The sequence below is a fragment of the Amblyomma americanum genome, chromosome 1 (assembly GCF_052857255.1).
Source record: "Amblyomma americanum isolate KBUSLIRL-KWMA chromosome 1, ASM5285725v1, whole genome shotgun sequence".
Classification (NCBI taxonomy): domain Eukaryota; kingdom Metazoa; phylum Arthropoda; class Arachnida; order Ixodida; family Ixodidae; genus Amblyomma; species Amblyomma americanum.
Window position 1 is genome coordinate 306,106,261 of NC_135497.1, and position 27,713 is coordinate 306,133,973.

The window sequence follows — 27,713 nt, forward strand, 5'->3', positions numbered from 1 at the left end:
GAATAGAACATGATATATTTGTAGTTTAGCGCTTGAAGGAACCAATACACGGCATCGTGAGATTCCGCCTGCAACAGCAGAGAACTTTTCAGAGATATAGGCTATATGAGCGTCCCAGTTAAACACTTCGGAATCCTTGGTTGCTCCCCGCATTCCGCGGTTTTATGATAGCGGCAGAAGCAAAAAGCGAAGAACAGGTAAGAAGTCTAGACGACGGCGAGCCGCAAGTCTTCGCCCCCGGTTCGAACGTGCGTTCCTCCATGTATCGCTCTAAACTGTCCGATGACAAGCGTCTGGCTACAGACAAGCAAAATGCGGACATCCGGTGCTTCGAACGCTTATGATGAGAGACTCGGCGCAGTACCTTTGTACTTGACTAGCGGCGCGTTGCTGCAAAGAACGCCCGAACAAACGCTTCTTGTGTTTTCTTACCGCGCCTGCCAAAAGCCGCGCGTTTTACATCACTGGCTGCACTGGCAGTCATTGCGTAAGCGCTGTCAGAGGGCTTCTTTACAAGGCCGCCTGCATGCAGGAGAGTCTCCTGTGCGCAGGAATATGGTGCGCTGCGAAACCACAGTCCTGTGATGACCCCCATAATGCGCAGGTCCACACGGGACGGAGAGGCAAAGAGACACCATATGGCTCAGTTTAAACAAACAGGTATATTCAATAATTACACATGATTAAGGTTATACATCAGAGGCTGGGGCGTCCGAGCTTACGTGCCGACGACTTCATGGGGGCGATGGAGTGGCTCCGGAGTTGGGCTCGAGCGGTTGCTGGCAGAAGCTGCACGCCGTCGGGCTTCGGCGCTGAAGGCCCTCTTGGCGAACGATGTCGTCCTGAGCGTGTATGCAGTAGAATTTCAGTAGTCGTCCGTTTCTTCGAGGATGGTTCACAAACCCTTCCTCTAGTGTCGTTCGGCTTGGAAGATGAACAGGAGGCGAGCTTGTAGATGATGACAGCAGAGCATAATTTTACAACATACATATACAGAGAGTTAAACTGGAAAAAGCAGAACTGAATTTACAAAAGAACAAACTTTGCACTACTTTACTCATCGACCGGGCAGGTTAGTGCCTAAGTAGCATCACATTACATGCTAAGCATGGAGCCCCAGCTCAGACTGCACTGCATCCGTTTACATGTGCTTTTAAGCACTTGATTAACAAAGGACTAAGGGCGGTCATTTCCAGTGGCCCGCCCAAAGCATCAATTCTCCAATCCAAAATAACATGCGAGATGGACACAACCCCTTGGGTTGGGCTTAGCCTCGAACCCAGAGTCTGTTAACAATACAAACTAAATAAACAACAAAAACGCCACCACTCTCTCTCAAGTGAGAGTATACACAGGCTCTCTCTTCGGAGCTAATTCACTAGCGCCTGTCTTTCCACATTCTTGGCGAGTACTGCCTGTCCGCCATGACAGGTGTCCGTCACGGCCCTTCTGGGAATGCGCTTTTGTTCACGAGGCACGGCGGGAAGCTGTGGGTGCCTTCCCGGCGATAGCCCACGTCGAAAGGGGAAAGAGGGAAAGAATGTTGTCTTCGCGGTAGCGCATAGCGTCGGCTGTGGTACGGCGCGCTCTGGCCCGCTGACAGCTCCCTTGTCCTGGAATGTGCCCGGGAGGGCCGCACCTGGAACGGCCACGCAAATTGGGGAGGATAAAGCCTGTTTCCCCGCGGCGGCGGCGGCGGGTCCGGTTGTTCTGGTCGTCACTCAAAGAGCATGGCTGGGTAATTGATGATGCCGCTGTCACGGCGGCGGGTCTCCGTCTACGCCGCGCCGTGGAACGCGGAACCTCGTAGCACACAAGGAATGTCACACTCGCTCACCCTCCAGAAGAATGTTCTCCGAACATTTGAGTCCCTGCAGCTCCCCTTGTCTTTCTGAATCGCCTCGCACAGTGCGTCCGACAAAACACTTTTCGCTGCACTCAACACCACTGCACAACACCAATGCCTCCGCTGTCATAACTGGCGTCTCCAGGGGCAGCACTGATCTTCTTTTACAGATAAACATGAAACTCAGCACCCAAGCCTCTCCTTTCTAGTCCAAACTGGACGAAATAAATTTACCACAGTTACAAAGGAGCTCCCACTTCTAGCACGATCACGGCACAGACAAAAATATAGATAACGAAAGGAAGTAGGGCAGGTTCTGCATGCGCTCCGCATGCTCTCCTGTGAAGGTGTTACTTAATGACAGAAAGGTTTAACTATTAACTCCGATAACTTAACACATACGCATATAGCAATGTTATGAGCTGCGGCATTACACAATTCTAACCAGTTCACAACTCCGCTCTGTTTACGCCATTAGTCCGACTTAGCTTTCCGATTTCGCAGCGGATATCGGCCTTCATGAGTCATACTAAGTAAGTCTGTGACCCTTTGTCTGCTTTGGGACTCGCGAGGGCTCGTGGCAGGAGCCTCTCCTGGCGTTATCTGCGCGGCAACCTCGCGCGCTTCTTCTAGCAATGCATGAAGTAAATCCGGTGGCATTCCGGCCGTCACCTCGGGCGCCTGCCGAACAAATGCAGGAGAGGGCGTTTCTTGCGAACTATCTGCGCGCTCCGCTTCACTTCTGTCCCCATCAAAATCCGCGCTTTCCTCATTTCGTGAATACTGAACCGGTGCCGACTTGAGGCGATTTGCGTGTATCCTTATCAAACGCCGGTTCACGTCTCGGACTCTGAAGTTTACCGGAGAAAGCTTCTCGACAACCTCGCACGGTCCTCTCCACTTCGTCTGGAACTTACGAGCTAGCCCAATCTGCCTTTGGCAGTTTTAAATGTACACGCTGTCCCCCACATCAAACGGCGCGTCTCTAGCACTGCGATCGTGCACCTCCTTCCTGCGCTTCGCCGCTTTCTTTAAGGACTCCTTTGCGATGTCCCTCGCCACTTGCAAGCGCGATTCTAGCTCAACCTTATAGTCGTCCAGTGAAGCGTATGGGACACGACGGGGGCCCTCTGGCACTTCACTAGGCTGGTCCGGGTCTCGGCCGTAGAGAAGAAAGAATGGCGATTCGCCCGTGCTCTCGTGTGCTGCGGAATTGTAGGCAAACATTGCATACGGGAGCCACAAGTCCCAGTCCCGCTGGTCGCGCGAAACAAAATGCGACAGGAACCCGGCCACGGTTTGGTTCAGTCGCTCCACCGCGCCGTTGCAAGCCGGATGGTACGGTGTTGTCTGCTTCTTAGCGATCTTAAGCAGCTCGCAAACTCTCCTCATTAGCTGCGACACGAAGTTCGTTCCCCGATCTGTCAAGAGTTGCCTCGGGGGTCCATGTCGGAGCACGATCTGTTCGACAAATGCTCTTGCAACCGTGTCTGCCTTCTGATCTGAGAGTGCTACCGCTTCCGCGTATTTTGAAAGGTGATCGACAAATACTAAAATGTACTTGTTTCCGGAAGTGGTCGTGGGCAATGGGCCCATTATATCCATACCTGTCCGCTCGAAGGGAGCCGAAACCTCAGGGAACGGCTGAATTGGAGCTGGTCTTCGTCCCTTGGGTGTTTTTCTTTCGAGACAGGAATGACACTTCGCACAGTAGTCTCTAACATCCTGTCGCATGCCACTCCAAAAGTACAAACGCTCCACACGCCTGCGTGTCTTCGCTACGCCAAAATGACCGGCGCATGGCGCATCGTGAAACGCGCGAAGAACCCTTTCTGTCCACGACCGAGGTATGACGGCTCTCTCCCAAGCGGTTTTCTCTGGTCTCCCTTTCCTGGTTGGCCTCGTGCGCCGACACAGGGTGCCGTCTTTGCCAATGAAATAACCTAGCTGTTCGGGGTGAGACGGTGCGTCCTCTAAGCTTTCGATTATTCGCTTCAGGTCCGGATCTTTGCACTGCTCTGTGCGTAATTCGGCGGGGTCGACTACGGGGACAAACTCATCTATAGCTGCCACGGCAGCTGTGCGGCTGAGTGCATCAGCATTCAGATGCGCCTTTCCTGACTTGTGCTCAACTTCAAAGCAGTATTCCTGCAGGTGTAGATTCCATCTAGCGAGTCGCGAGCTAGGGTCCCTGACACTCATCACCCATTTCAGAGGATGGCAGTCTGTGAGTAGCTTGAATTTGCGGCCGTAAAGGTAGCATCTGAAGTGCTTTACTGCCCAGACAACGGCGAGGCACTCCCTTTCCGTAGCTCCGTACTTTTGCTCTGTGGGGCTCAGCTGTCGGCTAGCAAAAGCAACGGGATGTTCTTTGCCCTCGATAACCTGAGATAGCACGGCACCCACTGCGAACTTTGACGCATCTGTGGCCATAACGAAGGACAAATTAAAATCCGGGTGGCGCAACAGCGGTGCACTCATTAGCTTCCTTTTCAGGGCCCCAAAAGCATTCTCCGCGTTTTCGTCCCAGCGAAAGGCGACATTTTTGGCTGTTAAGGCGGTGAGCGGCTTAGCGAGCTTGGCGAACTCCTCTATGTGCCTTCGGTAGTAACCGATCAGGCCGAGAAACTGCCGGACCTGGCGGACGCTAGTCGGGGATGGAAAATCCGAGACACACCTTAGTTTCTCAGGGTCCGGTCGCACGCCGTCAGCTGAAACAACGTGCCCGAGGTATTTCACCTCGTTTTTGAGGAATTGGCACTTAGAGGGCTTCAGCTTGAGACCCGCTCCTCTTAGTCGCACCAAAACCTGCTCAATATCGCGCAAATGGTTCTCAAAACTGTCACTGTATATGATAATGTCATCCATATACACGAAGCACAGCCTCCCCAGAAGACCTGCCAGGATAACATCAGCGGTTCTCTGCCAGACAGCAGGGCTGTTGGCCAGACCCATCGGCATTCTTTTCAATTCATAGTGTCCTGAGGGCGTGTTGAATGCCGTTTTCTCGGCATCTGCCGGATCCATTGCTATCTGCCAGAATCCCGCCGCCATGTCCACTACCGTGAAGTACCTGGCAGAGCCCAGCTGAGAAAGCGTCTCCTGTATATTGGGGATGGGGTATGGATCGATGCGAGTTACGGCATTTAGTTTGCGGTAGTCCACTACCAATCGATACGAGCCATCTGGCTTTTCCACCAATAGTGCTGGTGCTCCCCAGGGTGACTTTGAGTGTTCGACAATGCCGCGATCAATCAGGTCCTGCACCTGCCGCTCCATCTCCTCACGTTGGGAGTAAGGAATCCTGTACGCACGCTGGTAAACGGGCGATGAAGTGCCGGTTTCTATCCTGTGCTTTATAACGCCACAGCAGCCCAAATCCAGGTTGGACGCGGCGAATACCTCCGAGTAGTCGTTCAGCAAACCAGCCAGAGCCTCCCTCTCCCTGGATTTTACGTGAGAAAGATCGAACGACACCTTTGGAGCAGCCGAAGGACTAGCATGCTCTACAGTTGCGAGTACCGTATCGGTGGGCTCACGTTGCTCTATCGCAGAGGTGAAGAAAGCCAATGTTTTGTTCTTGGGAAGGCTCAGTGGCTGCTGGCTACAGTTAACCACCCGTAGGGGCACTCTGTGGGCGTCATTAACTGTCACGAGGCACGCGGCTGCCTTCAGGCCATTGCTGAGAGAGTCGACCGGCTCAAGCACTCCCACGGCGCCGCTCTCTACATCTGAAGGCACAAACGCGTACAAAATGTGCTCCGACCAAGGAAGGACGACCGCCTCCTCGACCAGCCGGACGGCAACCCGCGAATATACCTTCTCCAATGATCCCACTGTTTGACGGGTGTCAATATCGGTAATGCGAATCTCAGCCCCTCTCCTGTTCAAAAACGGAACTTTTGAGCCGCCCGCATTAACCTCTTCCTCAGAGAATGAGACTACTACCTTCCCTTTTCTCAAAAAATCCTGCCCTAATATACCTGACACTCCGTTTGGCAGAGACACCGTGTCCGGGCATACGTAGCAGGGGTGCTCCAATGCAATTCCGCCGAGAGATAAGTGTAACCGGTAGAGTCCACTTATGCCAAGAGGATCCCCCGTTATGCCTACAAATTTGGTTGCCATACCACCAGACGCTTCCAACACCTCGCGGTCCCCCTTCCTTCGAAGCGTGTTAAAACTGCTCTCCTTAAGCAATGTCACCTTTGACCCCGTATCTATCAACAATTCCATGCAACAACCATTTAACTTGCAACGCACAACAGGGCATGCCTCGTCGGCCACACAAACTACCACCACCTCATCATCCACTGCTCCCTCCCCACGCTCCTCAGGCTGGGGAGGACTAACTAGTTTTTTGTCTCGGTATCTGGAGCCCCGCTGTAGGCTTGCTTAGGGCGTGTCTCGCCTGCTTCTCTTTGTGGCTCTCCACGGCGCACGTTTTGGCAGAACCTGGCGATGTGTCCGCGACCCTGGCAAGCGAAGCATACGATTTCTTCAAAATCTCGCATACCGCGCCTGTAGCTTTGTGGCGGTCTCCGGTTTCCAGCGAATGAGCGCTGTTGAGCGCGCGCTTCAACCTGGCGTTCTACCTGCTGAGATAGCCTGTTCTAAGCGATCTAATCGCTCTGTCAAGAGAGCAACCTCAGGGTTGAGCACCGCTCTCTCTATGACGCGCACTCTCGCTGCGGCTGTCGCTAACGCCTCATTTCGTTCCTCATCCAATGCGGCCTCCACGGCTTGGTCGAAATTGCTCGGCTTGCGCGAGAGCACGAACCGGCGCACGGGGTCTTGCAGACCAGCCACGAACAAAGCGGTCATTTCCTCTTTAAGTATATCCTCCGCGTATTTCTTCTTTAGCTGGTCTCCTTCCTCCTCCCTGCTTAACGTATCGCGCGCTAAGCGCTGAAGCCGCGACGCAAACGTTCGCACGTCCTCCCCTACCATCTGTACGGCGTCACGGAACCTCTGTACCCGCACGTGACGTGGTTCAGTGTCGAAATGCTCAAACGCGAGCTTCTTAAATTCCGCAAATGATTTTGTGGATTTTACTTTTTCGTCTCGCCATGCAAAATCATGAGCAGCTCCTGCCATCTTACACCTCGCCATTCCCAGCATTTGAGCATCGGACCATCCCCCCATTTTCCCAATCTCTTCTAGCATGGAAAAGAAATCGCAGATTGGAACCCCTGTCTTATCTCCCGTAAACGTCGGAATGACGCTTCCTAATGCCAGCATGCTTGCTCCGAGCGACGGCTGTGGAGTGGGAGCTCCCTCAGATAAAGACATTTTTTTTTTCAAGCCCTCCGGTGCCTCAAGCCTCTCAAATGGGGGTAAAAGTCCCACAATCAGTCCCGTGATTCCCTTTTGATTACAATTTTGAAGTCATGAATGTCACAGCATTCAGAGGACATTTGCTTTTGAGACCCCACTTCTGACACCAGTGTAATGACCCCCATAACGCGCAGGTCCACACGGGACGGAGAGGCAAAGAGACACCGTATGGCTCAGTTTAAACAAACAGGTATATTCAATAATTACACATGATTAAGGTTATACATCAGAGGCTGGGGCGTCCGAGCTTACGTGCCGACGACTTCATGGGGGCGATGGAGTGGCTCCGGAGTTGGACTCGAGCGGTTGCTGGCAGAAGCTGCACGCCGTCGGGCTTCGGCGCTGAAGGCCCTCTTGGCGAACGATGTCGTCCTGAGCGTGTATGCAGTAGAATTTCAGTAGTCGTCCGTTTCTTCGAGGATGGTTCACAAACCCTTCCTCTAGTGTCGTTCGGCTTGGAAGATGAACAGGAGGCGAGCTTGTAGATGATGACAGCAGAGCATAATTTTACAACATACATATACAGAGAGTTAAACTGGAAAAAGCAGAACTGAATTTACAAAAGAACAAACTTTGCACTACTTTACTCATCGACCGGGCAGGTTAGTGCCTAAGTAGCATCACATTACATGCTAAGCATGGAGCCCCAGCTCAGACTGCACTGCATCCGTTTACATGTGCTTTTAAGCACTTGATTAACAAAGGACTAAGGGCGGTCATTTCCAGTGGCCCGCCCAAAGCATCAATTCTCCAATCCAAAATAACATGCGAGATGGACACAACCCCTTGGGTTGGGCTTAGCCTCGAACCCAGAGTCTGTTAACAATACAAACTAAATAAACAACAAAAACGCCACCACTCTCTCTCAAGTGAGAGTATACACAGGCTCTCTCTTCGGAGCTAATTCACTAGCGCCTGTCTTTCCACATTCTTGGCGAGTACTGCCTGTCCGCCATGACAGGTGTCCGTCACGGCCCTTCTGGGAATGCGCTTTTGTTCACGAGGCACGGCGGGAAGCTGTGGGTGCCTTCCCGGCGATAGCCCACGTCGAAAGGGGAAAGAGGGAAAGAATGTTGTCTTCGCGGTAGCGCATAGCGTCGGCTGTGGTACGGCGCGCTCTGGCCCGCTGACAGCTCCCTTGTCCTGGAATGTGCCCGGGAGGGCCGCACCTGGAACGGCCACGCAAATTGGGGAGGATAAAGCCTGTTTCCCCGCGGCGGCGGCGGCGGGTCCGGTTGTTCTGGTCGTCACTCAAAGAGCATGGCTGGGTAATTGATGATGCCGCTGTCACGGCGGCGGGTCTCCGTCTACGCCGCGCCGTGGAACGCGGAACCTCGCCGCACACAAGGAATGTCACAGTCCCAAGCACGAGTTGGTTTCAACAAACGGCGCGTGCCCAAGGTTATAGCTTAAGGTGTATATGTACTATGAGGACGGAACCAAACGTGAACATCGCCTTTGAATAAGAACGTAATTAATCCAAAAGCAATATATGGCTCATCGGCAACGAAACCCGGCATTGTCGTTGACCAGCAGCAGCGGTCACTGAAATCCCAGATGACGTCACCCTGGTATCAAATAAAGATAAATTTCAGTCCGAGGAGCGCCTGCAAAGAGTGTTAGCTAGGGGTTTCCGTGTGTGTTTGGGAGTTCCTCAAGCGACTTCAAGCACTCTGGTAATTGCTGAGGCACGGCAGCTTCCATTTGAAGTGTTACGAACAACAGAGACCTGCAGGCACATTTTCCGCCTGATAGCCCAGCATGAAAGGCATCCATTAGCTTCCGCACTTTATGAACGGGATGGTAGTTACATACATCAAGTCTTTCAACACCACCGGCCGCCAGCTTCTTCCAAGTTGTTAATTTTGGAAAGGAGACAGAAAATCCCCTGTGGCTTTTAGTTACCCCTACAATGTAGCTGAATGTCGAAGGGATGATCAGGAAACGTGACATGATGATATTCACAGCTCAGCAGTTAGCACTTTACCAGATACACATGCGGTATCCCGGTTACATTCATGTGTATACTCACGGTTCCAGCCTTCAAAATTCATCAGCGTCCGCATTTGTGATTCCGCACCTGAATGAGCGACGGGCATGTAAACTGGCTGTCGCAACAGAAGCAATCACTACTGATATTTACGCTATTTACGCTCTCCAGTTCATCTCCTCAGTGCGAGACCCGCGTACGTGGGTAATCTTCACCGATTCCCAATCCGCACTGAAATCACTTGACAGCGCTTGTTCCATGCCATGAAAAGGTAGACTGGTATACGAAGTTCTTTAAGAACTTTCCAAGGCTACCAAAAATCAGCATATTATAGCTTTTCAGTGGATGCCCGGACATTGCTTTATTCCTGGAAACACTGAGGCGGATGCAGAGGGTAGGCAAGTACGCTCCAATGCCCTCACTTCTGGCCTTCCTTTATCGAGAGGCGCATTGCGCCGTTTCTTGAATACCATGAGCAATGAAATGAACGAAAAGATGTGGTTTGAGCGAAAGCATACAGGCTATGATCTGCATTTCATCGATCCGTTGCGGCGGTTTAATATTCAATTATCTATCAGCAGAAGTTTGGAAACGCTCCTTTACCGCTTGCGGTTAGGAACGGCTTACACGAAGCACTTTCTTCACAGAATTTGCCGCGCGGACTGCCCATGGAGTGCGTATGGTCAAGAAAACGAGGATGCGGCTCACCTATTATTGGACTGCCGAGTGCCAGACAACCCCAGATCCCGATTCAAGAGAGACTTGAGCGCTCTTGATAAAAGACCCTTAAGCCTGAAAAAGCTCTTAGGCCCATGGCAGACATGTGTAATGTGAAAGCGAGAACTTGTGGCATTGATAGCATTCCTTGAGGACAGCGGTATACTTGGGAAGTACTAGCTTTGTAGAACTAAACTCAATGCTAGCGCTCTTACCTCTCTGTGTGTGAGTGCTTCAAGATCTTTGTCATTTGGTTTTGCTCTGTTTGCTGCAAAGTTATTTTTTTCTGTATTTGGTGAGTGAGTGCTTTAATGCGTTGTTACCTTTTTCTGCTGTGTGTACTGCAAATGAGCTTTTTTCCTGTTCTTCTGTCCTTGTTTATTCATATCTCTTATGTATATTGTATTGTGTACTGTTCTCTTAACATTCAAGGTGCCTTTGTTTTCTCATTATTGTCACTGTCACTGACGCTTGTACTTTGTTTTATATGTTTCGTACTGTTTCTGTTTGTTTTATGTTATGTTGAACTGTACATCGCCAGACCAAGTCGTTGCTATGAATTCGTGAAAAGGAGTAGCCGAAGCCGCTATGCAGTACCAACCTCTCCTTTACTGTTCATGTAAAAAATAAAATAATGGCTGTGGTTTAGCTCTGGTTAACCCTAGTTGAATTGTGAAAGCTTCGTTTCCTCGGCACGTCGTCTAAGCAGCGACTCATTCCGACGCTGTCGAGAACTCAAACCGGTCTCTTCCGCAGTTCAAGAGTCACGCCGGGACGTGGCACGACTTGTTCTAGCTGCATCTTCGTTTCGACGCTTTTCGAGTCATTCGGCGCGTTCTTCTGCCGTCTCTTGAGCTCGTTGTCTCTTCCTCACTTCGTTCTTTCGTTGTTGCCTCTCTTTCGCGCACCCCATAACGACTACAATCCAGAGGCGAAGCGAATATATATATACCACCCACGAGGCGACAACTCCTCTCCCTCTACCCCAGAGGAGCATATCTGGTGGAGCGAGCGGCGACTGCAGCGGCGTCGACGGCGGCGCCATCTGTTGGAGCAAGGCTGCGGCGTTGCTAGGCAACGGTGGCTCAAGGTCGTTCGTGGGCTACGGCATACGGCTGAAGTGCGACCACGCGACGAGCCGAGCTGGCTGGCGTAGTGTTGCTTTCGCAACAAAAAACGCTTTGCTCCTTGACGAGCAAAGGCGAAACTGGTGTATGTATTGCCTAATGAGTAGGTGTGTCTTTAGAAAGGAAAAGAAACATTAAATAAATAAATAAGGATATAAAAAAACCTTTCGAGTCAAAGCACATAACTAGCCTTAAGTGCGCTCAGTAATTTTTCGCACCCAGTACTCTCAGCTAATAGTGAGCTACAATGCACAGGGAGCCACTGCAAAGCGAACTTCTTGGAACGGCCAATAAATGGCAACAGCGACATGGCATGTGTCCTTTTTGAAGGCTCTGATAAATCAGGGCCGACCTGTGGATTCATCGCGCGACTCAGTATTCATTGCCGCACAGCATGAATACACGATGCGACCCACCGTTGACCCATGACGCAGTGAACGTGTTGAGCAGTATGGCCACAAAGTTTTCGTTGCATGCTTTCTTCCTTGTAACGATACGTAACGCCTTAGTATTCACGGATCACCACATGCTGATCGCCTTCGACTGCTATATAATTTATAACTGAGTTTCTCCTGAGGCTGCTTCGGCTTTGGTTTAACAGCCGATTGATGGCTGTGTGGCTGTGATGTCAAAGGTTAGCATATATCACGTGAGGCATGATAAAACTTCAACACTATAATCGCTGCTTTTTCATTCGTTGTCGTTTCGGCTCTTGAAGAAGGTTGGCTTTAGTGCTGTAGCGTATTAAAGCAACGAAGCGGCGATTCCATCAGAGCTTTTACATACGTTCGCTGTTAAACCGAAACTTAAACAGCATAACAAAAGGAATTCGATTATAAATTTTTCAGCTGTCGTAGGCAAATACCATGTGGCCATGCATGATTACAAAGAAGAAAGAAGAAAGCATGTGACAAAAATTTGGTGTCTGTACTCCATCCAACCAACCAAGGTGTGTTTCGTTCAATAAATGTTTTCCAACCAACCAATACTCCTTGAATCCGCAGATGAAGATGGTGATGATGATGTCATCAGACTGTATCGCACATCACTAGGGCACATTTTCACTTTCTTCTTTTACTCCCTCCTTGCTCTGGAGCCCCAGAGAAACGGGAGGAAAAACATATAACGACCAACAACGTAAGCAGGGGCCAAAACATGACGAAATAAAGGAGGACAGCCATTCTTTACAGCGAGCTTCTTTATGTGCGAGTACTCGAGTACCTGTACCGGACTTTTTGATCCCAGCTTCAGAGAGCGCCCGAGAATTAGCAGCATACTTTCGCTTTTCACCAAGTGAGATCAGAGTATCGTATCCTATATTATCAAACCTTCTGGCCACACGTACGCGAAGCACAATTTAACTTCCCGCACCGTCGCATCACAGAACGTACGCGAGAAACACAAATGGAACAGTTGAGAACGCCACCTCAAAGAGGATGACGCTACTACGAAGTTAATCCAGAGCTCCGCGCTACGGCAGCTGTCTTCATTCTTTAGAAAATCTCTCGCCATCATCCCTTCACCGACAGCCTGACTGAGCTGTTCTCCGAGAGTAAAACAGTTGTTGCGTAATACCTTTCCTCACTGCCAGTTTTCACCGATGCCAATAACGTGATAAAATATAGAAGCCTTGATAGTAACAAAACTTTGGTTTGGTTTGATTTCATTTATAAGGCTTTAATATCCCAAAGAGACTCAGGCTATGAGGGACGCTGTAGTAAAGGCCTCCGGGCAATTTCGACCACCTGGGGTTCTTTAACGTGCACTGACATCGCACAGTACATGGACCTCTTTGGCTCAGTGAGGTATTGGGATAGCTCATTAAAATCCAGCCGAGATGTACGCATTTAGCACGCTTTTAAAGCGGTTTAAGTAAGACTCTGCGCGTTGATCAAGGTAACAACTACAGTAGATAAGAGTATGGTTGCGGAAAACAGCTGTAATCCACATCCTAATGCACGTATCTGAAAAACAAGCGGAGCTGAATCGCATTTTTTCCACTAAGAAACTCTATCCGCGTCATTCCGATTAGGTGAGAACTTTATCGCGGAATTTTGAAATATTCGGGGAATTCCACCTTGCTCCGCGATTCCCGTAGCTGAAGAAAAAACAAACAGGCAAGACATGATAGAAGCCAGGAAAGTACCTGACGACGACGGGAGAAATTCTTCGCTTTCGGTCTGAAAGCGCGTTCCGTCATGCATCCCCGTAAGCTGATCGATGAAGAGATGCTCGTCAGAAGAAGCGGAGGGTACGGCATTCAGTGTCACGAGACGCGGAGCATCGCCCTCGTACTTGGCGCATGACTCGTTGCTTCCTCATCTTGCGTCTCATTCTTGCGCTGCCCAGTGGCTCGCTTTCCATAGCGGAAAAGATGGGTAGTCATCGCGTACGTGTTAGAGGACTTTGTTGCACGTCCGCACAGGTCGTCTGCGACATGCGCGAGTATTGTGAGTCGCGACAACATGGACCTACGTATCGCTCCTTCTCTCAAGGAGCGGCTCATGTGCCTACCAAGAATGACGGTGACATTACGCATTTCCTTTCCTCGAAGCGTTATCGTCCTCCTCCTCCTAGAACAACTTCTCTCAATCAACGTCAGACAATATAGTTTCGTCATTCGGCTGCTGAGCACGAGGAGCCGGAATCAGACCTCGACTGCAACGGCTGCGTTTAATGAGGGACAAATGGAAAATATGTCCGTGTCTTGTGCGATGTCAATTCGCGTTGAAGAACCCTTGAGGCTCCAATATTTACCGGAGCGCCACTTTTTCTCTTCTTTCACTCCTCGTTTTTTATCTTCCCTGATGGCGCTCTTTGGGCGTCCACACTGAATGAGACAATTACTTGTGTATTTATTTTCCTCGTAGCCAATTGTAGAGCGAAAACACTTTCTGGGAGGCACTCCGCTAGGAACCGCGCACCGCAGCAGTCGCACTGTTTCGCACGCGCTGCTGAGCAAAGTCCTAAACGCCGCCACTGATCGCGCTTTGGGCACTGGCATCGGAGATCTAGGATAAGAGAAAAAAAAAGATGAAAATAAAATTGGTTGTGAGGAAAGAAAAGACGCAGTAATTGTCTGACTTCTTGGTGGACACCTCAACCCCGCTCTGCAGGAAGGGATGAGTAAGGGAGTGAAAGAAGGAAGAGAGAAAGAGGTGGCGTTGTGGAGGTCTCTGGAAAGAGAGAGAGCGAGAGTGAGAGACAGTGAGAGATAGAGAGACAGAGAGACAGAGAGGGAGAGGGGGGTAATAACTTTAATTCGCACCCGTCAGCCTAAACGCCCATTCATTCCCGTAACTGTCGGCCGGAAGCCCTTGGGACTGGGCGGCGGTCATGGCGAGACCGATGCCTCTGCGTTGCTCTTCTGCCTCGTGGTTGAGTAATAACGTCTCCCAGGATTGTACATCTCTGTTCGGGTTGTTATAGGAAGGGCAGATCCAGGCCAAGTGGACTAGATCCGAAAAACTCTTGCAGCGCGTACATCTAGGATTAAAGACTTCTGGATGCCAATTACTCTAGAGTTGAGGGTTTGGAAACACCCTGGTTTGCAATTTACTCCACATGGTTTCCGTTTTCCCCTTTTCTGCTGAGCTGTTTATCTGCTGCTGGATAGATCTTACGACCGAGCTTATAATGAGAAATGATTTCGTTGAATATTGTGAGTTCGTCATCAGAAGAGCTCCTCGCGTGGAGGCAGCGCGTCAGCGAGTGATCGACCAGAAAGTAAGCCCTCGGGCGATCGCGTGCGCCTTCTCGTTCCCCCACAGACGCTGATGAGCCGGGGACCAGATTATTGAGATTAGCTCTTGTGGTACTTGCCCTTCTCTCAAAATTTTGGCGGCTGCAGCAGAGATTCTGCCCATATCACAATTCTTAACGGCTGTCTTAGAGTCACTATCACCCTTATACCGTTTTGTGTTATTGCTAGAGCAATGGCAACTTCTTTGGCTCAGTTGCACTTGCGTTTTTACCGGTGCAGAGCGAGACTGGGTCTCCGCTCTCACGGACCACTACCACTGTGTATGCTTCCTCCGAACACTTCGACGGTAAGGCTTCTAAGGCTAGGTGTTGGGCGCGCAGCCGCATCGCATGCGAACGTATCCTGAAGAAACTGCCGCCGCGGTTATGTGCGTGTACGCGCGGGCGATTCGGCGCACCCAAGAAACAGCCGGCGCTTTGTGTTTTTATGTGTGTGCTTGCCGCTAAGCGGCGACGGACGAGAGAACCCCCCCGAACAGCAGTTACGGGGGCATCATCCGATAAGACCAAGGTCTGCGCGCCGCCTCCGTAACGACGGGAACCAGCTCAAGATGCCTTCCCAGGGAGCCGACCGAAGGGAGCAGCGGGGAAGCAAGGGCGAGAGAGGGCAAGCTGGAGAGGAGGACCGGGAAGCGAGGAGAGACGACCAAGGAGGACTGGAGAGACGGGTCGTGGATGCCGAGACGAGAGGCCGCATCCCGACGGCAGAGTGGTGTCACCGCAGTTTTGAATAGATGTCAATAAATTCGGCACTTTATAATCTGAAGTCTTCATGTGGTCTGGCTGAATCGGGAGAAGAGAAAGGAGTGAAGGGAGGAGAGGAACCTGCCTGACTCTAGGTGTCTCCAACACTCTGAATGAGCTGACAGAAGCCGCCACGGTGTCGCAGCATCAAAGATTTTTAAAAAGCAGGATCGGAAAGAAAAATCATGCAGCGTCTGGGGTTCGAACCCTCGGAGTGTTCAAAGCGGACAGATAACGTACCTCGAGCAACTAGGGAAAGACTCAAAATTCCAGCCCTGCCAAAGAACGTGCATCCAGTATCTCACGAAGGTGGACGCAAAGATAGGGCTGTGGCCCTATAGGTCAAATTTCAAGCTTAATCCGATGTGCTCTACACGCATGCTGCCGAATATGATAACAAGGCTGCATTTGGCTGCATCTTGCGATAATACATGCGATTTCGAAAGCGTGCAGGCAAAACGACCCCTTGAGTGCACGTAACTGGTCGAAAAAGAAAAAAAATTGTCGAGCCACTTCGCAAAAGAGAATCGCGTATTCGAAATTCTTAAAACTGATATGGTTATTACTATCGACTAGCTACAAATCTCTAATGGCAACTAAGCGCCAGCTGTAATAGTTTAAAAGTTAATTATTAGAAATTAGTTAACCAGCTTACTAGTTAATATGATTCACCTCTTTTCCGGCGTCTGCCAACCCTGGCAATACCATGCCGCAAAAGCCACAGTTTGCCCGCGAAACAGTGGCAGTCTCCAGGGTCCTTACCTGTAATAATGTATAAGCATGGTGCCAACACGTTTCCGTTTGTCACAGACATCGGCGACACAGGAACACTTCGGCTTCTCCCCGGTAAATGCTGTGAAGACGCACAGCCTTCGTCAAAAGTCTTAAGGCCAAAGGCTTTTCGCTTCAGTCGCATAACAGAGCCTTTACGACACTATTAAAGACCGAGTGACCTTGAAATGCTAGCAGAAGGTTTCTTCTTGCGGTAGAGAAGCTTCCTGCTTTACTTTTGTTTTGACTGTTCCGCTGCACGAAGCATTCTAGGAACAATCATTTTGCTGCAGCTGAACGCTGTAGCCTTAAGACTTTTGACCAAGACTGTACGTCTGTTAGCGCGATTTAGCAGCGGTCGACAGCCACGCCATCGCCGCAGATTAAGTGTGATACCCTCTGGTGGCCTTAGAGAATTAAGTGCTCAATGTCCAATACGCGATTGACCTCCACAAAACAGCGCGAATTTCGGCTCAAGCAAGGAACGCCCATGCAGTCATTAGCGACGAGCTATGCGTGGACTTCCACTCATACCTTGTTGACAGACTTCGCAGCGCCCCCTGAAGTTGAATTTCCTCGCGAATAGCTTACGTTTTTGTGCGAGAAGTACCACATCATCCACGTACAATCAACGAGGAAGACATTGGGCAATCGTTAGTCCTATGTCAATTAAGCTGAATAAAACCTGGCTCTACTCTCATCTGGCATCTGTTCCAACATTGCTATCAAAATCATAAAAGACTGTGGCGACAGGGGGCACCCTATTGTCGTAAACCTCTTGTATGTTCACCCCTGGCATGCTATTTAGCCCTTCTCAGTATATTACATCGTTTTCATTAGCCCTATTAAGTAGGCATCTACACTGCCGTGCCCACTACCGATACTTCCCGGCAATATGCAAGACAGCAGTTCGTCAAGTGTTTCATAACTCGGCAAAATCACGACTGCTAACTCAGGCTCACTCACAAAAGTTTGGATACCCTACGGGCTCCCTCAAACTCACACTCACAAAGGTCCGGGCTCACGCGAACTCATGAACTCAAACTCATTTAGGCTCACAACTCACTTGAGTTCACTCAGACTCACTACTCATCCGGGGTGAACCACCATAGCGACTCATGTCTCAAAGACTCATTACTCATCTAGGCTCACTCTCATTTCAAATCGTGACTCATTCGGACTCACTCATTTCAACTCCCGACTGATCTGGACTGAATACTGACCTGGAATCGCCCATTTCGCTCACTCGTTCGGACTCACATGCACATTTCAACTCATGACTCAACCAGGCTCACCTTGACTCAGGACTCCTATTAGCTCACATATCGGGCATATGAATTTCTTTCAGACCCAACGGCCCAAGTTACGCGCCTAAAATGCCAACGATGATGCGGCGAGTTCTTAACTGCAGCTAGCCTGTAGCCACGCCTCTCTCAGAGGCCTAGAGACCTGTCGCTGCCGCTCGCGGAAGACGTAATGATCTAACGCCAAAAGAGCTACAACTGGGGCTAGTTGGAAATGCATCGTTGAAAGTATTGGTGAGCGCGACTAAAATACGGAAAGGGACGAACACACAGGACAAGCGCTTTCTAACACCTGTTTATTCTCTGAAGAAGCATGACTATATACGCATATTAGCGCCAAATCATACACAGAAGAGGGAAGAGCACACAGCGCTGACAGGAGCGATATGAAAGAAAAATATATAATAATAAAAAAATAAAAAGATCAACACGTACCTTTACAACAGCCGAAGATTACTATTCCTGAGGTAGTTTAATTCAGTCCACCCGAGCATCACCGAAGAGGAGCTGACGCATTGGTTATCTGGAGCAACATGCATAGCGAAAGTTTCGATAATTTCGCGTTCCCGCCTGTTTCTGGCCCGACCTATTACCTTGGTGATTTTTAGCATCGGGGTGCATTTGCAGTGTGCGCAATGTGGTGCCGGATTCCCGGGTTTTGCTACTTGCTCGCATAGTCTTTCGTGCTTTCTGAGCTTCTTGTTCAGGCGTCTACCCGTTTGCCCTACGTAGGTTCGTTGACACCTAAGAGGAATGCTGTAAATGACGTTTTCTTCACACTTACATAGGTGATGTCGTGTGTTGCACCTGGCTGCAACGTCAAACACGACATCACCCCTTCGGTGATGCTAGGGAGGACTGAATTAAACTACCTCAGGAATAGTAATCTTCGGCTGTTGTTAAGGTATGTGTTGATGTTTTTTATTTTTTTATTGTTATATATTTTTTCCTTCATATCGCTCTTGTCAGCGCTGTGTGCTCTTCCCTCTTCTGTGTATGATTTGGCGTTAATATGCGTATATTCATGTTTTTTTCAGAGAATAAACAGGTGTTAGAAAGCGCTTGTCCTGTGTGTTCGTCCCTTTCCGTATTTTGGTAGCGCTCACCTATACCTTCAAGGATTTAAGGCCGCTGAATGTGTTGTGAAACCAATTAAAAACAGCAAAGGAAGATATAGAGCAACTGTGATACAGCAAGCCACAGTTAATATCCAACAAGGCCAAGAGCGGCGACTAATCAACTTTTCTCGCCTTTTAGTAATGTTCTAGAGTGCAGCAGCCATAAAAATTACATACCACGGAGGAATGAAATTGCTATCTATCAGCATTTCTACCAAAAACTTATTCAGTATGACCAGTGCACAGGAAACCCTCGTTTATGAAAGTTACAAACTCGCGCCCGATCGACACCATGGATTCTCTTGAGATCACGGGATTGCTCAATCTCACATCATGGTCTTATTTGGTTTGATAGGCCCACACTCTGCCGGACGACCGGGACTGAGATCATGATCTGAATGTGAGTACGTAGTCACGGCTCACAGAATGATTTATATGTGAGCCCGGATTCACGACCCAGATCGTGATATGAACGTGAGCCCGGACTCACTCACAACTCACATTACGATCTGAAGATGAGACCGGGCTATGGCTATAAATGGTGGACTATAAAAACCTCTAAATACACTGAAAAGCCAAACTAACACTCAGGAAGTAACTATTAATGTCAGGAAACCAATCCAAACGCTAACACGCCTTAGCTGTTCGTCGATACATCCCCTACAGGCAACAATTCTAAAATATCATTTGGTTCAAGAGATCTATTTTTTAAATATTCTTACTGCTGCAGCCCGCATGACATCCAAGCATGGCATCAGGGATCAGAAGTGACAACAGATGGGACAGTTTGCATAGAAGAAGACGAAGCCGTAGCACACCATCGCTCGAGGCTCTCGTGCGCTCTCGTGTTCGAAACCGTGCTAGGCTTCGTTCCCCCGGCTGATTCCCAAGTGCTGTCGCCTTGGGGCACGCCCCCAGTATCGATCACGTAGCGTGCTACCACTGGCATCGCCACGGCCGCATCTGAAGATCCGGGCAAAAAGCAAGAACTCGTGTTCCGACAATGGCTGCGCACACTCTGAGCATGAGAGCGTGAGTACCAACGCTTCGTCCAAGCGCAAGTTAGACCGCTGTGGAAGGAATACACCTGCTTCGTTTCGTATTACGGCTCCAACGGAGTTTTTCCGGGCGTGTTGAAACGGCGATACTAGCATGGACGGTGCGGATAAGCATTATCCTTGGCGTTGGAGACTCCAACACTTGCTACGTGGCCTATGCAGCGAACGCTCTTGCTCCGCGGGCGACCACAAAGAATGCTGGCTTATTGACAACATAGCCTCGTGGAACAAAGCGCTGCGGGCGACGAGGCTTGTGTTGTCACAATTTGAACCGGGCAAGCTCCGTCTGCGCTCTTACGATGACCGAGCTGACCACTGGGCGAGGTACCAGAGTTCCGGCAATGAAAACGATGGCGCCTTCCTCATCGCCTGGCTCCCGAGGCAACATCCCTGCATCCGCGAGGTGCGTGTGTACGACCGCACACACATTGACCGGCTCTCCTTTATCTCGTCTCTCATCGTTGGACCGGCGAACAACCTGCAGAGCCTCGTGCTTCATGCCAGCCGTGGATTTCGGCCTGAGAGCAGACTTCTCGAAGCCTTTGGCCCTCCGAAGTGCCTGCGTGAGCTTCACCTTACCAACGTTCACATCAGCGATGCCCTGGCGCCCAAGGTGGCCGATGTGTTGAAGATAAACGGGCAAACTCTGCACAGCGTCAAGCTGGTCGGCAACCTACTGTCACGGGAATCTGCAAGCTCCCTGTTTCTAGCCCTAGTCGCATGCAAACGGCTTGAGGAATTGACGCTCAAGGACAACAGAAAGTCTTTCGCCTGCGATGCCATGACAGAGGCCTTCAAGAACACCAGGTTTCTGCAGAAACTCTCCTTGGGCGGTCTATGCGCAACAGGTATGAGCTGCGGGCACTTAAGTGGGCGGCGAGGCTGCGTTGAGTGTTTAACAAGTCTGTTTGGTGCGTTAGAAGGCATTCGATCATTTCAGCATCTGGCTCTGGAAGAGACAACAATTAGTGACAAAGTGGGAGAGCCATTGGCAAAGTTCTTGATTGGCCATCACTCACTCCACACACTGTCGCTTCTAAATTGCACCATTGATGGCAGAGGCGCTACATATATTGCCGAGGCAGTATCTGCGAACTGCACTTTGGAGCACCTCAGTTTACACAACTGTTACATTCAAGCAGGAACTGTCAGCAAGTTTTGCGTGGCACTTCCTTCCAACGATACACTGAGGAGCCTCGTTTTGCCGAAGCTCAGCAGCAGAAGGCCATTCCTACAGGAGAAAAACTCCACTCTTGAGCAGCTCAGACTGGAGTGTCCTGGCCGCGTGCAATTTTACCTGTTTGTAGACGCACCCTCGGCCGTGCCCGAAATCCTGGCACAGGCCCTTGGATTCGCTACAAAGGTGAAGATCAGCCATAGCGAGCTCGTCGCCAACGTCCTATGCTCTGTGTATGCCTCGTTGGCGTTGAATCCCTCACTGCGCTCACTACACGTTGTCTACGGGGGAGTTGCCAATAGCAATGACGGCAAAACACAAGGAGATATTTCCAGTGCGCTCTGTGCAGCTCTCAGGGCATGTGGGTGCCTGCAGAGCTTTCACATAGACGTGCGAACAGCTTACAATGAGCGAGAGGAGACGGCCCCACTGATGGCCGAGATCTTTGATGCCCTGAAAAGCAACAAACGCCTAAGGAAACTGAAGCTGGACACCTCTCGGCTAACCTTGAAGACTGCTCAGTTACTTTCGGTCCTGGTTCCCAAAATCAAGAGAAGCTTAGTTCAGCTGCGCATCGGGAGCACCAGCATCATGTCCGGCGCGGTCCGTGGCGTGCTTCAAGATATTATCACCAAGAATGTCTTCCTATCGAGAGTTACTGTAAGGTGCTCTGCCTGGGAAGACGTGGTGTGGTCTTGTGAAGCGATGAACGATGCTAAAGAACAAAACCAGGGCCTGCTGAACAAGGCAGTGAAATTCGTGATGAGCCTTGAGGGACGCCCAACACCTTGTGCCAAACATCCCTGCGCATCTGCCTTCGACGAATTGTGCGGTACTGCATCGCTACAGGAGCACCTGGTGTCCCTGTCTGGAAAATCCGAGCTCCAGGTGTCCATGGACGTGAAAAAGGCAAGGTGCTATCTGGATGACAACTACATGATCTATGCTGGCGTCGTGCGTGCGAGGGTTCTCTGCGAGGCTGGCGATGGCAGCACACAGCTTGATGAACTTGATTCTGACTGCTGGGCGCTCCATAGTGCAGTACCTGAAACTAAGTGATGTGGTTTGACAACTAACCGAGTCCAATGACACTGGAGGATCGCTGTGGTCTTGTTCGTGGTATGTGTGTCTTCTGTGTGCATGTTCGTTCTTCACACTTAACACATTTATGCACTTGTTTCGTTGGCTTGTTTTCAGTGCCGTAGCCCAGCACGGTGACCAGTGGTGAACGTGAATTTCAAACGAAGCCTCATTCTCCCGTTGAGCTTCCTCCGCGGCTGGGTCTCCAAGGGCGTTATAATGGCTTGACAGGACTACATGGTGGAGACAGCACTGTAATTTACCAACTCCCTGCTGAACCGAAAAAATATTGCATTTTCTTGAAAGCTTCTTAAGTATAAATTTTTCTTGGCAGGAAACGCAAAGATGGGACGGGACAATCGTCACCGAAAATTCATTTTGAAAGAACAATAAAGGCGATTACTTTCCACTTGGTTCAAAAGAAAGTCCTTGTCTTCACGAACAAGTTGGAAAAGTGTCACTGCCGTTGCATGAATATGTTCTTCAAAAATGTTCCCTAGCGAAAGAAAATTCCATCTTTTTTTTTTACACCTATAGCATGTTTAAGGTTTCTGAATGAGACTTTGCGTGCTTAAGTAAAACAGCTTTACAAACGACGCGGAAAGTTGTTTCCTCTAAGAGGAGTTGAAACATTGCGGAGACAAGTTGTGTTATGTTGAGCTACCATCCGCCATTGAGACAGCCCTGTTTGTTCCTTTCTGCCTACCACTGGCTGTGTTAACAAAGGTCACCCATGGTGAAGACTTAAAGCTTAATTTTCATGTTCACATGTCCGTTAAACTTGTGCTACGACTGACACAGTCATTTCAGGTCTGTACAGCAATTCCCGGAATCATAACGGGGATGTCCTATCTTCTTCTTCCTTGCACTTCGGCTGGTCTTTAAAGAGGCTAAAAGGAGACTCCCACACACTAACGCTCTTCTAAGAAAAAGTGAGAGGAATAGTTGAGCTGCCCCATGAGTGCGCCCGCTCCCAGGTCCATCGGATCACATGACTAAAGATGGCTCACTCACGACCACTCCCCAGAGCCCACATGTCTCTTACCGCTCACGTTCGCCTGAAGAACGTGTTCTTTCGCAAGCAAGGAGAACGCCTCAGTGTTCGGACACGATAAACTAACTCGACGTCGTATATCCCGAAGGAAGTACCCCAGACTGATACTCCTGCAGAAACTCCCGAGCATTTCACTCTCTCTTGCGGTGAAGTGGCAGCCGTACTTTTACCCTAGGCCCCTTACCTCTCTTTCGATAGAGGTATTTCTCGTGAGCCTGCAATTCATGGACTTGTGTCGCATGGCCGCAGTCTGAAAGGCCAATACGTGAACAAGTCAATGCCCCTTTTCCCTTGGGCAGAAGATGGACACGTAATCTCGGAGTGAAACACCATTGAGATTTTTCCGTCACTAAAGTCATAATAACGCTCATCATCGTCATCACCCGCATGATTTCGTCCACCGCAGCACTAAGACCGCTCCCACTGATCTCCAATAATTCATGTTCTCCTACAGTTGTGGCCACAGTATCCAAGCAAATTTCCCAATATGCCCTCCCCACCTTACTCTATGCTGCGCACTGCTGCATGTTCCTTTCCGTTGAATTGTAGTGGACTGTCGGTAGTATATTCCCAGCGTTACATGCCCCTCCCGAGTCCCTTTCTTCTTCCTTATCACAGCTTAACATCATCAGCCTAACCACATCCACCGCAGGACCAAGGACTCTGGCAGCTGTCCGCACTGTGCCGAGAAGTCTTCGGACATCTACCACATGGTATAGGCCTGCCCCCCCCCCCAACCCTGCTAAATAAATAAATAAAATTCATTTATTTCATCACATATATACATGGTAGGAGCTCTTGGGCAAAAAGCTGCTCGGGGCAGCTTGACAAGGCCCAAGAGACCATAACAAGGTAGAGCTGTGCAGATACATGATTGCAGTATCGCAAGAAAACAATATTATATGCAATGTTATATACAAGGAAAGCACGGCTGGTGCATACAATACAAAAATTGACTCTGGATAGAAGTGAGCATATTACACGTTCAAAAACCTACTATCGTAGGCGATGTAATTCGTATTTGTATCAGTATTTCATAAAGAAACACAGGATGATCAAAAGCTGGACAGACATTTAGGTTTTTATAATGCTTTTAGAAATTGTTCCCGCAAGTCGTTTCTTGTGGGCTTAGCGTTAAATTTAAACTTGTTTAACAGTGAGGTGAGGTTATGTTTCAATGACTGGTTCTTATGATTTGTTCGGAAACGGGGAACGTGCCAGTTTTCTGTGTTTCGTGCGGATACGACTCCCCCAACCCCACCCGTTAGAACTAGGAGGCGACCTTGCTCGGCTGCTCTGGCCAACAGGCCCAAAAAGCCCTGGTTGAGCGCTCCCGGACAGCGGCCGACTCCGCTGAGGTGCCGTACTAGGGAGCTCCACCCAGTGTTTTTGAGGGCCGGCCCCTTAAACGTCGGTCCAATCATACCTCTCTGCGCTCTTTTTTTTTCAAGGCAATAAAGGTCTTTCACCACCACTACCACCATCAAGTGAGGGGCGGATTTAAGGGAGAAGGGCAGCCACCCCCCCCCCACCCCCCCCCCCCACCCCGTCTCCAGGCGAGAAATTTTAGATAGCAAACGGCGCTGACTCTCATCTTTTTCCACAGAGAGAGTGGACAGAAAGATAATTAGATAAATTTAATGAAACGAAGGCAAAAAAAGTCTAAGCCCCGCCCCCTCTCCCCCAGCCGTCCTGCAGGAGTGAGCCATACGCCTCTGCTTCCAATGATCTCCCAGTGACCCGGTCCTGCGCCTGCGTTAGCCGCCGGCTTCCTAATCTCATCCGCCCATTGAACTCTCTGCCACCTTCTGCTACACGTCTGCCTTCTTTTGGAATCCGTTCCTTTACTTCAGAGATCTTAGGTTATCTTGCCTTCGCATCACATGTCTTGACCAAACCCATTTGATCTTATTTCGACTAGGTTGTCATTAACTCTCGTTTGTAGCCCGACCCACTCTGGCGTCTTCCTGTATATTAACGTCACGCCCATTATTTTCCTTTCAATAGCACGCTGGCCTCAGCCTTTTCGTTAGCCGTCAGATTGTACCCCTCTAGACGTCTGCTGATAAGACTGCACAATTACGTACCTTGCTCTTGAGAGATATCAGTAAGCCGCTGTTAATAACTCGAGGGTGCTTGTCCTATGCTCTCCATCCCATTCTTACTATGGCGGTTTTTTCTGCTTTTATAGAGTTAAGATTTGAGGCCTGTTAGAAGTTGTAACGCCGTAATAGCTATCGTAAATCTTTGTTCCAAGAATACTGATCATTAATTTTTTCTTCATAGGCACTTTTAAGCCCAGCCATTTTACTTTGTGTTTTTAGGCACTCAGTCACGTGTTGCGACCCATCCCCTGAGTTATATAGCCGACACTGCAAGCAGCAAATCGAAATTATCTAACGTGTGCTTTCTTAACTCTTGCGCTGAGTTCTTCCCAACCCAGCCATTTACGCTTTTTATTTGGCTCTCCAGTTCATCTCCTCGGTGCGAGACCCGCGTACGTGGGTAATCTTCACCGATTCGCAATCCGCACTGGAATCACTTGACAGCGCTTGTTCCGTACCATGAAAAGTTAGACTGGTATACGAAGTTCTTAAAGAACTTTCCAAGGCTACCAAAAATCAGCATATTATAGCTTTTCAGTGGATGCCCGGACATTGCTTTATTCCTGGAAACACTGAGGCGGATACAGAAGTAAGTCAAGTACACTCCAATGCCCTCACTTCTGGCCTTCCTTTATCGAGATGCGCATTGCGCCGTTTCTTGAATACCATGAGCAATGAAATGAACGAAAAGATGTGGTTTGAGCGAAAGCATACAGGCTATGATCTGCATTTCATCGATCCGTTGCGGCGGTTTAATATTCAATTATCTATCAGCAGAAGTTTGGAAACGCTCCTTCATCGCTTGCGTTTAGGAACGGCTTACACGAAGCACTTTCTTTACAGAATTTGCCGCGCGGACTGCCCATGGAGTGCGTATGGTCAAGAAAACGAGGATGCCGCTCACCTATTATTGGACTGCCGAGTGCCAGACAACCTCAGATCCCGATTCAAGAGAGACTTGAGCGCTCTTGATAAAAGACCCAAAAGTCTGAGAAAGCTCTTAGGCCCGTGGCCGACATGTGAACTGCGAAAGCGAGCGCTTGTGGCATTGATAGCATTTCTTGTGGACTGCGGTATACTTGGGAAGTACTAGCTTTGTAGAATTGCAGTCAATGCTAGAGCTCTTACCTCTCTGTGTGTGAGTGCTTCAAAATCTTTGTTATTTGCTTTTGGTGTATTTACTGCAAACAGACTCATTTTTGTTTTTGTTTTCTGTTTTTGTGAGTGAGTGCTTTAATGCGTTGTTATCTACTTTTGCTGTGTGTTTCTGCAAATGAGCTTATTTCTTGTTCTTCTGTCCATGTTTATTCATATCTCTTATGTATATTGTATTGTGTACTGTTCTCTTAACACTCAAGGTGTTTTTGTTTTCTCATTATTGTTACTGTAACTGACGCTTGTACGTTGTTTTACATATGTTGCGTACTATTTGTGCTTGCTTTATGTTATGTTGAACAGTACATCGGCCGATCAAGTGGTTCCTACGAATTGGTGAAAACGAGTAGCCGGAGCCGCTATGCAGCACCAACCAGTCATTTACTGTTCATCTAAATAATAATAAAATGGCTGTGGTTTAGCTCCGGTTAGCCCTAGTTCAATTGCGAAAGCTTTGTTTCCTTGGCACGTCGTCTACGCTGCGTCTCATTCCGACGCTCTCGATAACTCAAACCGGTCTCTTCCGCAGTTCTAGAGTCACCCCGGGACGCGGCACGACTTCTTCTAGCACCATCTTCGTTACGATGCTTCTCGAGTCGTGCGGCGCGTTCTTCTGCCGTTTCGTGAGCTCGTTGTCTCTTCCTCGCTTCGTTCTTTCGTTGTTGCCTCTGTTTCGCGCTCCCCATAACGACTAGAATCCAAAGAGGCGAAGCGCATATATATATATATACACACCACCCGCGAGGCGACACCTCATCTCGCTCTACCCCAGAAGAGCACATCCGGTGGAGCGAGCGGCGACTGTAGCGGCGTCGACGGCGGCCCCATCTGTTGGAGCGCGGCTGCGGCGTTGCTAGGCAACGGCGGATCAAAGTTGTTCGTGGGCCACGGCATACGGCTCAAGTGCGAACACGCGACGAGCCCAGCTGGCTGGCGTAGTGTTGCTTTCGCAACAAAAACAGCTTTGCTTCTTGGCGAGCAAAGGCGAAACTAGCGTATGCGTTGGCTAATGAGTGGGAGTGTCTTTATAAAGGAAAAGAAAATTAAATAAATAAATAGGGAAATAAGAAACCAATACTTTCGCATCAAAGCACATAACTAGTCTTAAGTGCGCTCAGCAATTTTTCGCACCCAGTACTCTCAGCCTACAATGCTCAGGGAGCTAAAATGCACAGGGAGCCACTGCGAAGCGAACTATTTGGAACGGCCAATAAATGGCAACAGAGACTTGGCATGTGTGCTTTTTGAAGGCTCTCTAATAAATCAGAGCTGACCTGTGGATTCATCGCGCGACTCAGTATTCGTTGCCGCACATCATATATACACGATGCGACCCACCGTTGACCCATGACGCAGTGAACGTGTTGA